The sequence below is a fragment of the Lotus japonicus genome, chromosome 2, assembly GCF_012489685.1.
Source record: "Lotus japonicus ecotype B-129 chromosome 2, LjGifu_v1.2".
Taxonomy (NCBI): Eukaryota; Viridiplantae; Streptophyta; class Magnoliopsida; order Fabales; family Fabaceae; genus Lotus; species Lotus japonicus.
The window spans coordinates 64,204,612-64,220,466 of record NC_080042.1 but is presented as its reverse complement, the minus strand read 5'-3'; the positions used below and the strand labels follow the sequence as shown (position 1 = coordinate 64,220,466).

General features: G+C 32.5%; 1 long non-coding RNA gene across 1 annotated transcript; it reads right to left on the bottom strand.

Moving 5' to 3' along the window:
* Positions 1–5,867: 5,867 nt before the first annotated feature.
* Positions 5,868–7,362, bottom strand: LOC130735551 (uncharacterized). Its single transcript, XR_009018495.1, has 3 exons — positions 7,177–7,362; positions 6,900–6,992; positions 5,868–6,261 (listed from the first exon to the last, which is right to left on the bottom strand). It is a non-coding gene; the product is annotated as an uncharacterized LOC130735551 (long non-coding RNA).
* Positions 7,363–15,855: the final 8,493 nt, after the last annotated feature.

Sequence of the window (15,855 nt, the reverse complement as noted above, 5' to 3'; positions counted from 1 at the left end):
TTTTTAAGAAGTTTATTTGAAATTAATAAAAAAGTTAGTATTTTTGTTAACATAAATATTTTACCAGCTGATTAATGTATCCATACGCTCGTATACAAACAATATTTTATTTATATAATTTAATTAAAAAACTTTGTATCTTCTTAATCTTTGTTCTCAAAGATGTGATTAATTCATCATTTTATTCTTAAAAAATATTTAGTATCAAAAATTCATATTTAAGGGGAAAAGATAATGAGCTAAAGCCAATCTAAGTGAATCATGATAAATGCACCAATCCTCTACATGGATACATTTTTAATGAACAGAGATATATTATATTAACTTTCTGATACATAGGAATAAGGAAAAGTCATGTTTTAGCCTCCAAATATAAATGAATGCCAAAGCAGCACCTTAACCAACATAGTATTCTTTGTATGTTTTGTCCTCCTTCTTTATCATGTTTCAAAAACTGGAAGATAGAGAAAGCTTCCCTTTGGATAGAAAGAGATGTTTCTTTTTATTGAAGTCATCAACCTCTATATATTCATGTTTTCTTTAAATTGTCCTCCTTCTTTATCATGTTTCAAAAACTGGAAGATAGAGAATGCTTCCCTTCGGATAGAAAGATGTTTCTTTTTATTGAAGTCATCAACCTCTACATATTCATGTTTTCTTTAAAGCAAGAGAACTCTGAAAATTTCTTTCTCAAGTTTATCAAAAACACTTACAGAAAGCCTTAACAAAAAACATGCATCATTGAAGATTAATGTATTAAAAAAGAGATGACAATGCTACATTTTTTAACATTTTTTTTCTAGTTCATTTTCTCTATCCAAAATCATTTCTCCCATTGACTTCATATGTCCAAAATCATCGAGTTTCCTTGATGTAGTTTCAAAGCAGCTCTTCACATTATCAAATCATGTCAAACCTGTTCAAGCTACGCGTATTACCTAGGGAAAATAGTAGTATTAAATGCAAATGAAAATGTAATTAATTACATTCAGCCAAAGAAACAACCTGGAGCTATGCACAATTTTTAAGTAAGTAAAATACAATTTCAGTCCTCTCCTCCCTTTTCTATCTTCTATAGTCAAATAATTTTTTCATCTTTAATGGTTTATCCAAGTGAAAATCTAATTACATTCACTATCATGTACCTCTCTTTCCCACTTCCCTGTTGAATTATGACCCTAAATCCCATCTTCTAGAGCAGTTATCATAATTACTACTATTATTATTTAAGTTTTAAAATCAAATGATCCACATTGAAGTGCATACTTTTACACACGACAAACCGTATTTTATTTCACGGGAAAAAGTACAAAATTTTTTATTAAAACATTTTCTATTACTTTCAATTTAAAGTATTTTCATGCAAAATGTTCATCATGTAGGAACTTTGTACTATATAATTAATAATTATTGACAAAATATGTTAGTTCTTCTTTAATCCTCTGTGGCAGCCCTATATTCACAATCAAATTATAATGCTTATTTATATATACTCTAAAATTATTTAAAAAGTATGGAAAATTTACTAAATTGTATTAAAACATTTTCTATTAATTTCAACTTGAAAGTATTTTCATGCAAACTGATCCTCATGCAGGATCTTTTTACGATATAATTAATAAATATAGACTAAATATGTTTATTTTTCTCTAATTCCTCGTGGGAGCCCTATATTCCCAATAAAATTAAAATATTTATCTATATTTACTCTTAAGTTATTTAAAAAGTATGAGAAAAGTACTAAATTATAACAAAACGTTTTCTCATGTAGGAGCTTTTTACTATATCCTTGTGGCTACCATATATTCACAATTAAATTATAATGCTTATGTATCTTTACTCTTAAATTAATTAAAAAGAGGGGGAAAAGTACAAAATTAAATTAAAACATATTTTCTATTAATTCCAAATTGAAAGTATTTTGTTGTAAAAGGTTTCCACCTGTATGAGCTTTTTAATATGTAAACCCTCTAATTATTCTCCTTTAATACAACCGTTGCAATTCCTACCAAGAAAACATTTTAAATTTAAATTTCCTTATTTAAAAAAAAAAGCGTGTAGACAAACAGAGTAATATTCTTCTATATTCAAATGATGTGCAATGGAGACAATTATACCATATAATTATGCTATTTTAAATCATCAGCACCATTTCTTATATTTTAATGGACTTAACCCAACACCTTACAGCAAGAGCTAACAACACCTATGTCCGAGATCTCGAAGGCACCCCTCTCTTTTAAAAGGATTCTAAAACTAATTTCCATTGTGAAACCCAATCAAGTTTATGGTGCCCACTAGGGTGCTCCTTTTAAAAACTGGTCCACCGGTGCACCAATGCTTAAAAGCCGTTAGATTCAAGATTCTTAGAATATTCTACACATGGATGGTTAGGATTAAATTGATGAATAAAGGGTATAAACGTAAAACCTTCCAACCCTAAAATCAGCCAACTGCTCTCTCTCTTCCTCTTTCTCCCTCAGCCGCATCCTATCTATCAGTTCCCCTCTCTCAGATCAGTTCTCTCATCCACGATCAAAGCTTCAACACTTCTCAAACGTGATCCTCTTCCCCTGCCTTACTCGATCCACATCTTTCTCTTCCTCGCTCGATCCCCTTCTTCTTCCGTTTCGCTCTGATCTCATGTCGTCGGCCATCTTTCTCGCTCCCTTTTCTTCTTCCTTCGGTTTTTCACTCACAAAACCTTCAGATCAGAGCGAATCGGTGTGTTTCGTGTCGCCAACCATCAAATCAGAGCGGATCTGCCGCCGGAACAACCAGATCGAAGAGGTGTTGCCGTCCGAACGGAACTGTAAGGCACATGCAAGAAGCCAAACGGATCGGAGGTACCACCACATCTCTTGTAAGCAGTAGATCAGAGCGAATCCAACCCCCTCATCTTCTATTGTAAATTTTATGATTTCAGTTGTAAATGTTGTGAATTGAGTTGTAAATTTTTTGATTTGAGTTGTAAGTTTTATTTTTTTTTCTCTTCAACGCCCTGGATCTGTAAATGGGATAGTAAGATAAGATCATTTTTATTTGAATGTGTACAACAAGATAAATCTTGGAGGCCTCTTTTGTAGTTTGCAATGGTTCTGACGACCACCTAGAAGAGAAAAAACTCCTATCAGATTTTGTTATGTTTTTGTCTTTAATTTTGAATGTCATGGACTCATGTGTTATCGTTAAATAGTACATAAAGATAAATCTGGAGTTGAGCAAACTGGGTAATCTGGGTTCAGTGGAGGTTGTTCAATGAATCTGGACTCATGGTGGAACCTCAACATCTCTATTTTTATATATTTTTAGTTTTTAATATTTGTAGATTACCAAAATAACCTTTGTGCACCGGTGGACCAATTTAATAAATGGTCCACCCTAGTGGGCACCCAAGTTTATAACTTGAAAGTATGTTCATGCAAAATGTTTCTCATGTAGGAGCTTTTATCATATAATTAATAAATATAGACTAAATATGTTTATTTTTCTCTAATTCCCCGTGGAAGGCCTATATTCACAATCAAATTATAATGTTTTTGTATATCTACTCTTAAATTATTTAAAAAGTATGGAAAATTTATTAAAATTATATTAAAACATTTTTATTAGTTTCAACTTGAAAGTATTTTCATGCAAAATGTTCCTCATGTAGGAGCTTTTTACTAAATATGTTTATTTTTCTCTAATTCCTCGTGCAAGCCATATATTCACAATCAAATTATAATGTTTCTGTATATCTACTCTTGAATTATTTAAAAAGTATGAGAAAATTACTAAAATTAAAATAATACATATTTTCTATTAATTCCAATTGTAAAGTATTTTCATGTAAAATGTTCCTTCCCATATGAGTTTTTTACTACGTAACTTAAACATAAACAATATAGACTATATATGTTAGTTTATTTCAATTCCTGTGACAAATTTTTAGTATCAAAATTTTATATTTATATATATATTTACTTTTAAACATACGAAAAATACTCTAAAATTGTGTTAAAATATTTTTTAATTTTAACTTTAAAATATTTTAACGTAAATGTGTTCTTCCCCATGAGAACCTTATTTTCACGATCAAATTGTAATGCTTTGGTATTCACTTAAAATTATTTAAAATGTATTGAAAAAGTACTAAAACTCAACACTTTCTTTTAGTTTCCACTTAAAAGTATTTTCACCAAAAATATCCATCTCGATAAGGATTTTCTACATTCGTAAAAAAAAAATTATATTTTTATAGACATATTTAGTATTTTAAAAAATTGGTCCATTCCGAAGTTTAAAATAATGATAAGTTGCAATTCTAAAGGGTCTTGCCCTTAATTCAACATAAGCTTCTTGATTTATAAAACTGGAATTCCAGCAAAATATTTTTAAACAGATCAAAACGATTGTTATTATTTTCCAATTTCAACTACTTGTGTTATTAACTGGCACAATTCTACCCAAAAAAACTTTCTCCATTAATATAACATCGTGTTATTTCAAATGTATAACTTTCAAATAAAAATAAAAATATATAGCACTGTGTTCTGTACAACTTTTATTGCATTTTGTTTCAAAAGATTGGCTTCCCAAAAAATTAGTATCTCTAAGAGCATCTCCAATGCTAGTTCTTATTTCTTAGTTCTTAGCACTATTGATGTGGGCCCGTATTACCACATGTGTTTAAACAACTCTCAAGCAATTTTGCTCCAACCATGAGTTATTAGTTCTTAGTTCCTACCACTATTCATTTGATCTCACCAACCGTATTATTTATATTTTTTATTTTCATAAAGTAATCAAAAAAACTCATAAAGTAATAAAGTAATTTGTATGAGAGAGAAATAATTAATATTTTAAGCTAAGAACTCAAAAAGCAAAACTTCTTATATAAGAACTGAGTTCTTATTTTTAAGAACTAAGGAGTCCATGTCAGCACCTCCAATGGTAAAGTTCTTAGTTCTTAACTCCAAAATAAGAACTAAGAACCTTGCAATGAAGATGCTCTAATACTTCAAAGATTTTAATTCCAATCTCTTTTCAAGACCAAGAAGAGTGGAGAATAATGAAAAGAACAATAATATATATATTAAAAAATCAACATTGGTTATATTTTACTCCCTCCGTTCCTAAATATAAGACCTAGTTTCAAAATTTTGAAGTTCCTAAATATAAGACCTAGTTACAATAATCTAACAAAAGGTTTGTACTCTTCCATTTTTACCCTCCACATTAATTATATGTTTTCAATTCCCAAGTTTTGATTACCACTTACCATTAATTAGTGAGAGAAAATGATAAAAGGTAAATATGGAGGAATGTATGCATTTTTAAAAAATCAATACACTAATTGAACACATTTAATGTTTTCTTAATAAGCGCAATTTTTTATATTAGGTCTTATATTTAGGAACGGAGGGAGTAACTGTCTAGACAGTCTAGTCGTACCAACCAAGACACAATGGTGTATTTCTTCAAGAGAAATGACTAAACATAAGGACAAAAGTATGTCGAATTGACATAAGAGCCATATTTTCACTTATAAGGATACATTGGAAATTTTGTTACTGACTTCATTTCAACAACGTTGGAAAATTATTTTCGGCCAATGCGCGTCCCTGGAGCTTTTCTAGCAAAACAGAAATTGAAAGGTTATTATACTTTTAATTAATTTATTCATTTTAATCTCTAACATGCATATTTTTGTCTTTAGTGTCTTGAAATCCTCAAGCTTCAATGTACTTATCCCAAGACTTCTTTGCACTGTTATTATGTAAAAAGAAAGTCAGTTACTCATAAATTAGTTCATAGTCCATGACTCAAAATGTAAAAAATAAAAAAACTACAGGGTTCAAATATGTTCTTTTGGATGCAATCAGTTCAGTTCCATTGAAATTAAATCAGCTAGAACAAATTGGTGGCCAACCATCATACTCAATCCTCATATGCTCGAGCAAGCATTTTAAACTACAACAGGGTGCAAATACAAATATCAGGTTTGGATTTACTTGGCCGCTCGTTCTTATCACTGTAGAATTAAAATTCCCAAAAGAATGTAGGTAATAGTTCCAAACAATTTGTGAATATTTGCAAAGTAGCTTAGACAAAGGCAGTAAAGAAACAAAAAGGGTGCAGAGCTGTAGCAGAAACACCAGCACCAAAGGAAGTCCTAACACACCAGGACCTTTTCACGAACACTGAAGCGCCCAAGCAAGTCACGAACCACATAGACCTTCGAACAGAATCAGAAAGAGGTGGAAGCACCGTAGTGATCTGAAAGTGCAATTAAAAAATATGAGAATGATAGAACTTATGAGAAACAAAGAGTAAATTTAGAATTTGAAGAAAAAAAAGATAAAAGCGGAAAAGAACGCAGAAAATGAAAAGAGTTTTTCCAGATTCATAAAGGAACAGTCTGATGCAGGGAGAAGCTAATAATTCAAAACAACAAATTCAGAACATGTAGCACATGTTCTTGTTGGTAGATTTAATGAGCAACTCCGATCCAGAGTGGCATTCATAAAGTATACTAATGCAAAAACTTCTCTTTTTCAACTTCACTTCATGTAGATCACTGCATCATTTACTTTAAAAAAATGGTGAGAAAGAATACACAAACCTCTTTAGCTCATAACTGACTTTAACTGCTTAACCAAAATAAGAAAAAAAATACATGAACAGGCATAATCAATCCAAGGAGATCAACTATGACAATAAAATAGTAATGGATACACAATTGATAGATGATTCCGTGAATGTCCTATAAAATATATAAAAGTCTCTAGAAAATATACTGAATTCCAAAATGAAAGTAAGTTTCTCTCATCTTTTTTAGCAGAACTGTAGAGCTATCTTCAAAGTAAGTGTGAAAGTACCAAGAAGCAATATAAAGAATAAAACTTAATAAGAACCTGGGTGTAACCGTAGGAATTTGGAATTGCCAAGAGCCTAAAATCCTAGCAGCAAACTTTCATATCTCTTTCCATGCAATGACTTCACTCATCCTATCATACAAATTCACCATTAGATTAGGGTTACTATGAATAAGAGAGGGGAAAGGAAAATTACGCAGTACAGAAGCTGGATAGTAATTGACTCGGATTTAAGTGTGAACTGTGGATGGAATAAAGATTATTAGAAGCAATTTATAGCAAGAGATAAAATTGATTGAGTAATTGAGCATTTAACCTGGAACCTTCACTCAGACCAATCAGAGGAAGATGAATTTGAAATCTTCAAGCACAACATAGAAATCGAAGAGACTATAGCAGCTATCAAGAATACTATCGTAGGAGATAGGAAAAATGTTCATGCATATTTGTCTAACCTAGAAGGCAACGTGGGAAAAAACAAATCAATCAAATGAGCTGTCAAATATTGAAAAGAGAATTTGGGGTTTAAATGAGATTTTGAAAAGAGTAATTAACGTTTAAAAATGATTGGGTATCAAAGAGGTGAGATTTAAAATTATAAAAATGTAAGATAAGAATGTTGTAATCTGTTTTAAAAGAAACAAAAAAAAAACTGTTTTAAAAGAAAAAAAAAAGATGATTGGCTATAAATATGGTAGTGGTAGACAAATTGTGTTTAACCATTAATATGGGATATAATGCAAGATTGAAAAGATATCCCATTAATTTTTTTGGTAAACAGATATCTCATTAATAAACGTGCATGAACTTCTCTCAAAAAAAAAAAAAAACGTGCATGAACTATTTTAGCTATCAGATATTAATAATTAAGAAAGTTTGAATTAATAATTAAGAATTTTTTTTAAATGATTTAAGTTGTTAAACAGTGATTGGCTTAGAAGTAGGTAGTGGATAATTAATGTGAAGTAATAATCAATGTTAGTCAAATTTAAGATTAAAAATATTTCGAAAATAAAATAAATTACAGGTGCTATTACATGGCTACCCTTAGATAAAAAAACAATTAGCAAAGATGCCACTCCCAAGTTTCCAAAAGTGGTAATAAGATTTTTTTTTTGATTTTTTTTAATCATGGAAAAATTGCTGAAACCTCCTTCATTGCTTGCCAAGTGTCAAAACTTGCCATCTTTTAGGTTCTCTTTTATATACTATTTAGATTTCTATACTCGGAGATATGAATAAGTTAAAGGTTAAAGCCATTAATCCTTAGTATTCGTGGCTGATATGAAACTTTGTGTAGTCCTATGTTTGGGAATTCGCAAGTTTATATCTGCATCTAAGCATAAAAAATCAGATTTGTTATGAATCTGGTTTAGCTTCATTACAAAACAATGTGAAAACTTTGGTGAAAAACAAGGAGCCAAATTAAATCTCGTGCTCTATACAATGCATCTATAAGTGTTGACCAGATCTCCATAGAAATTACTGCTTAAAACTCCTCTCAACTGCACCACTTCCCGGCCCCCTTTTTTTCTTTCTCTTTTATTACAGTGCTCTCATAATTTCGACTGAGTGTGGTGAAGGTTAAAGGTCTCCATAAAAATATGACCCATTTTCTAACCGATCAAAATTGTATGAGTCTGTGTTTAGGTTGTAGACATGCCGTATTTGTATTTACAGTTTCTGGTTTGATAAATCTCTTTTCCAAAATTTGAACAAGAATGAGAGTGAGAATATAAAAGGAGGTAAAAGTTCACATTTAAACAAATGGTGACGTTTATTATTTGAGTTTAATTAGCCTCATTCTTATGTATGTCATCTTGTCAACCTAAAAAATAAAATAAAATACCAATTGCAATTGAGTTTAATTTCTATGCACTTACACCGTCAACCAATCAGAATTCAAGGATATGGGAAAATTTTTCTTTTTATTTAATTTTATTAATTGACGTGGTACATCTTTAAAATCTAATTGGTTGACGGTGTAAAAAAACTTTACACCGTCGCTGCATCGTCATTTTTCTCATTGTGATTTAATAATCAAGATCTCTTACAAAACCTTATATCATGAATGCTGCTGACTCATTGACACTGGAAGCCCTAGATTCTTCAATAAGAATTGAGAACGGCAACCCTGTTTAGGGCCAGCCGGCCCTTTTGCAAGATAGGCTGATTTGGTCCAAAATAACACCAGGCAGTCTATTTTTACTCAATAGTCTAATTGGATCTTATTGGCTGAAAGTTTCGTATGAATAAATAACTCGTAGCCGGCCCAATTTATTTACTATATCACTGAGCTTTTTTTCTTCTTACAATAAAATAGACTAAAATGTTTGAAAAGAAGAAAAGGGTAAAAAATGCAGTGGATTCCATCTTTTATGGGCTTATGGGAAGAAGAGTGAATATATTTTGTAACAATGTTCTTTTTTTAAAATTTGGCGAAAAAAAAGATATTTATAAAATCTGGTCATCGAAATCGAAATACTAGTTCAAGGTTCAACCGAGATTGAATTGTGAATGAAGCGGTAATAATAGTTAATTAATATTTTCAAAATTATAATTTTTTAAAAAAATAAATGCTTATTGTTCTTCCGAGAGTGAGATTCAAGAGGGGTAAATGGTCACATTAATCCTCAAAAGTGTCAACCGACTTCACATTCGTCCTTGAATGAATTTTATTCACCTCGCGGTCCCTCAAAGTGTCAAACGTCCGTCACTTTAGTCCTTGACGTTAAAAAACACAAACAATGATGAATCTCCATCTCCTTGACGTTAACAGAAGGTTGAGTTGGAACGTTAGGAAAGTTTGAAATGCTTCAAATTAGTCCTTGATCTGGATTTTATCCCAAATTTAATTAATAAAAAGATAAAAACCAGAAACCCAGCAACAATGATGAATCTTCATCTCCTTTATCATGAAATAATGAAACCTCAGAAAATCCCAAAACCTCTCACACTTCAAATAAATCAAAAACATCTTCAACACCTTAAAAAAAAGAAAACAAATACTCACATGTAGAAACACTTTAAAACATCTTCAACACCTTCAAAGATGTGAAAGGAAAAAATAACAGTGTGCTCCAATTCTTCATCCAAAAAATCAGAACCATACCCTCTTATCCCTTGAAGCTTTGCCCATGGTTTATCAATTACTTGCCCTGCCTCAAATTCTGAAAAATAAAATCCTTGTCGCCAATAACAGACACAAGAAGAACATGACAAGAAGCTCATGTAAAACAAAACACAAAAACCGTTCAAATGCAAACAAATTCACAAGAATAATCACCCAATTTTGAAAATCAAACAATGAACGAACCTCTCGTCCTGAATTGAACGACCCAACAACGGCGACGACACCGGCGGTATCAATTTGAATTTGAATCTGATAGCAAAACAAGCTCAGCAACAATTCATCATAAACCCTAATCCCCAATTTTTAAACCCATTGCTGGATCTTCTATCAAACTCCAAAGATGCATTCTTTCGCCTTGCCCAATTCATCATAAACACTTTTTCTAAGGTTTTGAAGAAGTTTTTGGTTTATTTTAAGTGTGAGAGGTTCTGGGATTTTATGAGGTTTCATTATTTCATGATAAAGGAGATGAAGATTCATCATTGTTGCTGGGTTTCCGGTTTTTATTTTTTTATTAATTAAATTTGGGGTAAAATCCAGATCAAGGACTAAATTGAAACATTTCAAACTTTCCTAACGTTCCAACTCAACCTTCTGTTAATGTCTATTTGTGTTTTTTAACGTCAAGGACTAAAGTGACGGACGTTTGACACTTTGGGGGACCGCGAGGTGAATAAAATTCATTCAGGGACGAATGTGAAGTCGGTTGATACTTTTGAGGACGAAAGTGACCATTTACCCGATTTAAGAGTTTTCTTCTCCTCCGGCAGTGGTGTGGTTCGACTCAACTAGCGTATCAGAGCTGCATAGTCATGATGAGGGGTGTACTTATAGAAGACACTCCAACGCAAGTCAGTGAGAGAACTGAGAGAATATTAGAGTCTTATAAAAACTCAGAGATTAGTAAAAATAAGTAATGTCTTAAGTAAGTGAACAACCACACTTATATTTATATGTTTGAGGCTCGTCGTCATCGTCTCTACAAATTTATAGGAAGCTCCAATGAAGGATCTTTTGAGTGTAAAGTTAGACTTGAGTTGTTTCACTTGTTCATTATTTATCAAGTGTTGTGAGACCGGTCAACATCAATCTGGATAGACTAATTAAGTCATCAAATCTGCTCTTATGGTGCTCACTTATCTGTGAGACCTTTTGGGTTGGCTTAGGTGCGATTTAACCTTTTAGCCATTTAGGTCGGCCACAACACTTATATATGAATATCTAATTGCACATGGTGTTTAAGCACTCATGTATACTAAAAAATGGTTTTAATTCATTTACACTTCATTTTTTATTTCATATCAGTTTTACTTTCTTACTCTTCTTATTTATCATTTTTATTCGCATCACATCATTTATCATATCTCTTATTTTTTCCATTTCTCTTGTAGGATATATAGATGTAAGTGTGAAGAAATTTTATCACTAAAGAAAGTATATTTTTTTGATAGCTATGCACAACCGTAAGGCTCTTTCATGGGAAGAGTAATAATTCCCAATATTTTTTTATTAAAATTTAGTTTTATTATGTGATTTGATGTTTTGTTTACTCAATGTTTTGTAGACTATAATACTCATTAATAATTAATTTTTTCTGATCAGATCAACTACCACCGCTTCATGTTAGTTGGACTTTAACTTGGAATTTAATTAGAGCCTTTTGGCATAAGCTGCATGACAGAAGGTTGGTGGCATCTTTCACACATGTACTGCACTACTTGGTCATTGCATCTTCCACATTACTGGTCTTATTGAATTTCTCATCTGTCACAAACTTTCTCATCACATCATGGGTCGTAGTAGTTTCTTCTGGAGTACTCTATGTCTATCATAAGGTTAATGATTTTTTTACGATCTTTTATAATGGTATATATCTCCACTTATAGATAATTTGTTGAAGTTAGGAACATTTACAATTTATTGGGGTTAGTTTTTCCGGCAGAAGTTTTTTCATTCACAATCAAAAGTTTTTACGATGAAGATAAAAATGTTAACTGAGGTGGTAAGGATAAAAGCAATAAAATAATTATAATATTTTTTATATTTTTAATTAAAATTAAAATAATAAACAAAGTAGTTAGTTTTACTCGCAAAAAAAGTTACTTTTATTTAAATACTAGTGATTTTCAATTTTTAAAGTTTGGTCAAAGAAATTCATTTAGCCATGCAGCTATATATCACACTACCCCACTCACCTCTGTTTCTACTCAACTCTGGTTTTGTTTCCTTTCTTTATTTCTCTCTTTCTTGTCTGTGCACACACACACACTGCACAAGTGCAGCATGGGGATAGTTGATTTGATTCCCATGTGTGGAAGAAGCATGAAGAAGTACAGAACGAGATCAACATATCACAAGCTAAAGAGCCAGAAGGAGGTCAGTGATTGCAGTGAAAATGTTGCAATATTGTCGAATCCAAATGTGAAAGTGGTTCAAGTGAAAGTGAAACCAAAAGTTGGACTGAAGATGAGGTTATTATCCATAAATCTCATGAAAAGGTTCAGAGATGCTTACGTGCAGGGCATGCTTGGTTTGGCTGCACATGTGGTTCACTTGAACAATGGCGAAATTTGCTTTCTGAAGAAGATCCATCAAGATGATTTGATGGCCATCAGAACTTGACAGCTTCATGGAACTTTCAAGGAAGGAAGCACTATTAGTCTATTACTATATGATGTAAATTGTTAAGTAACTTGATGTTTTTTAGTAACTTTTAAATTCTATTTTAATTATCATTAATTTTATATAATATATATATATTTATATATCAATTGACTAATAATTGAATCTTTTCCGGTTAAATCCTAGTATCCAAATTCTCTACGAACCTCCAACAAAAATGCTCCCTCTGTTGACTCGATCTGGATCATAAAGTTATTACATGAGAACTTTTTCCCTAGATAGTCCCTTTCATTTCCATTTCTTATCTTTTTGTAAATAAAAAAAAGACAGCCTTAAAAAATTATTTATTGAGAGAGAAATTAATTGACATAAGAATGATAAGTGGTTGAGAAGTTAATTAACATCTTAATACATAAGTTGTGTTGGCAATATTGTAAGGGTAAATCAACAAATAATTGTAAATGAATATTTTTTGATACATCGGAAAGATAAATTGTACCTTCCTAGGATTGATCTCTAGTTGACCTTCCTTACGAAACTCATATGTTCCCTGGCTCTTACCATTAGAGCTATAATTCGGGGACTGTAAATGAATCATTGTTTGAGCTATCATTGGTATGAGTAGGCTTGGCTTCTGCAGCAACTGGATTGATTGGATAAAAGGTTGTGTACAATCAGGGTCTGTGATGGTCCTAGTGAATGGTAGCCCATCGGTGGAGTTCAAAATGGAGAAAGACCTCTGACAAGGAGACCCCTTGGCTCCGTTCCTCTTCTTGATTGTGGCGAAGGGAGTCTCAAGCATGATGCGACAAGCATTAAATCTGAATCTTTTTCAAGGCTTCAAAGTAGGAAGGCAGGAGGTGGTAGTTTCACTCCTTTAGTTTGCAGATGATACATTGTTCATTGGGAAACCTAATACTCAGAATATTCTAGTCATAAAGAGCATTCTAATCTTCTTTGAGCTCATGTCGAGGCTAAAGGTGAATTTCTTCAAAAGTAAGGTTGAAGTAGTGTCCATGGCTAGTGGAGTTATACAACGGTTTTCACAGGTTCTAAACTGCTCAACCATGGAAGTGCCTTTCACCTATTTGGGGATTCCGGTAGGCGCCAATCCAAGAAGGACAACCACATGGGAGCCGATAATTCAACACTTAGGAAGAAATTGTCGACCTGGTAGTAAGTCCTTGTCTTTTGGGGGAAAGATACGCCTTCTCAAAAGTGTGCTATCTTCAATTCCCCCTTTTTTATGTCTTTCTTCAAAATGCCCAAGTGTCTCTGTAAAAGGATTCAAAAGCAATTCCTATGGGGCGAGAGGATGGGGAGAGGAGAGTAGCTTGTGTGAAATGGGAGAGAGCGTGTCAACCTAGGGAAGAAGGGGGCTTAGGCATTAAGGATGGGGAGACTTAAAAAAAAACACTTTTGATCAAATGGAGGTGGCGGTTGATGAAAGATTTTTACCAATCTACTTTCAAATCCCTTTCAAGATTCAATTGTAGTATAGTAAATGGTTTTTTCGTATCCGCAGGGAATTGCTAATACAAATGTCGTTCTTTAGTGAAATTACCTAAGCAATGAGTTCATCAAAGGTGGGTTGATTGTTTTGTCAAACTTACAAAATTAAAGGAAAGAGGTAATAAAAACAGGTTGTGAACAAGTCGGGAAAACGACTGGAATCAGAGTTCACCAGTTAACCTATAAGTATTCTATGATCTCACATATAAACCATGCTCTATGTTTGATTTCATCACACCATGTCTTAACTTCTTCATAGTTCCCTCATGAAAAAGATCATCAACTCACTAACTAATCATCAATTCCTTGAATAATTAAGAAAGCAAGTAGCATTAAACTAAGGTGTTAATTGACTATTGAACTAACCCTACTCCTAGATCTTATATTCAATAGATAAGATTATCTATTCCAGATTCAAGAACAAGGTTCCCACTTAAGCTATCATATCCAAGATCAAGTTCTAGTTGATCAATCTAACATTAGCATTAAGACCAAGATAACCCATTGAAATCATCACAAAGAACATGAATTTATACATGAACATCAAGATGAATATATAGAAGTTAAAAATTACATCCAATCCCAACACAGAGAGGTTTAGTTATCTACTTCCATGGAAGCTTTAAAGCTTACGAGAATAAAATGAGAAGAAAAAGATGACTCGTGTCGTCTTCGGCATGTCCCCAGCTCGACGGAAGGTACAAGAGCCCTTTTTCTTCCTTCCTTTCTTCCTTTCCACAAGTTCCCCTATTTTCCCAAGTGATTATCTATCGTTTTCTGAATAGGTCTCTCCACTTTTGAAAACAGATATGAACATGGCTTTTATAATAAGATTCTGCCACTTTTAGGCTTAAGACAACCATTTTTGGCTTAAGTCAAAAGGTTTCTTCAAGGCTAGGAAACAATTTTTGGCTTAAGCACAGACTGATATGGCTTAAGCCAAAATCTCAATCATCACACATAGCGTCTGTACTTCGATCTCATGAATCTTTGGGCTTAAGCCATCCATGATTTGGGTTAAGCCAAAATTCCTCAAATTAGCCAACTCTACTATCTCTTCTTTAGCTCTTCTTTAGCTTAAGCTAAAATCTTCAATTTGAGCTATGATCTTCATTTTGCTTGGATCCCTTTGATATTTCTACTACAAACAAAAACAAAGGATTTAATACTTATCACAATCATATTTACTATAATATCTATACAAAAACTAACTATCTACTACTCTAACCTATTCAGGGATAATTGAGAGATATTTTTAGCATTTAGAATGAATAAGTGCTAAAATAAATATATAAAATTGAGTAAATTTCGCACTTATCAGCTGTTGTTGATCGAACAGGGTGTATCGACCTAGGGAGGAAGGCGGTTTGAGCCTTTGGTGAAATTTTCTGAATGCAAAATATGGTGCTTTTCATCGAGTCTGTGATCATGTGGAAGCAAGTTCAGGGTCTTTTTGGTGGAGCGAATTAAAGAAAACTAGTGGGCATGAAGTGGACTGGTTTGTTGGTAACGTGAGGAGAACCGTGGGTCTTGATGATTCGACCTTGTTCTGGTTTGATAGATGGACAAGGGAAGAGACGAATTTGAAGACAAAGTTAAGAAGACTGTTCGATTTGTTCTCTCAGAAAAATTTCCTTATTAGCGAGATGGGAAATTGGGTTGATGGGCGGTGGGTATGGAATTTTATATGGAGAAGGAATATGTTTGAATGGGAGAGACAACTTCAGG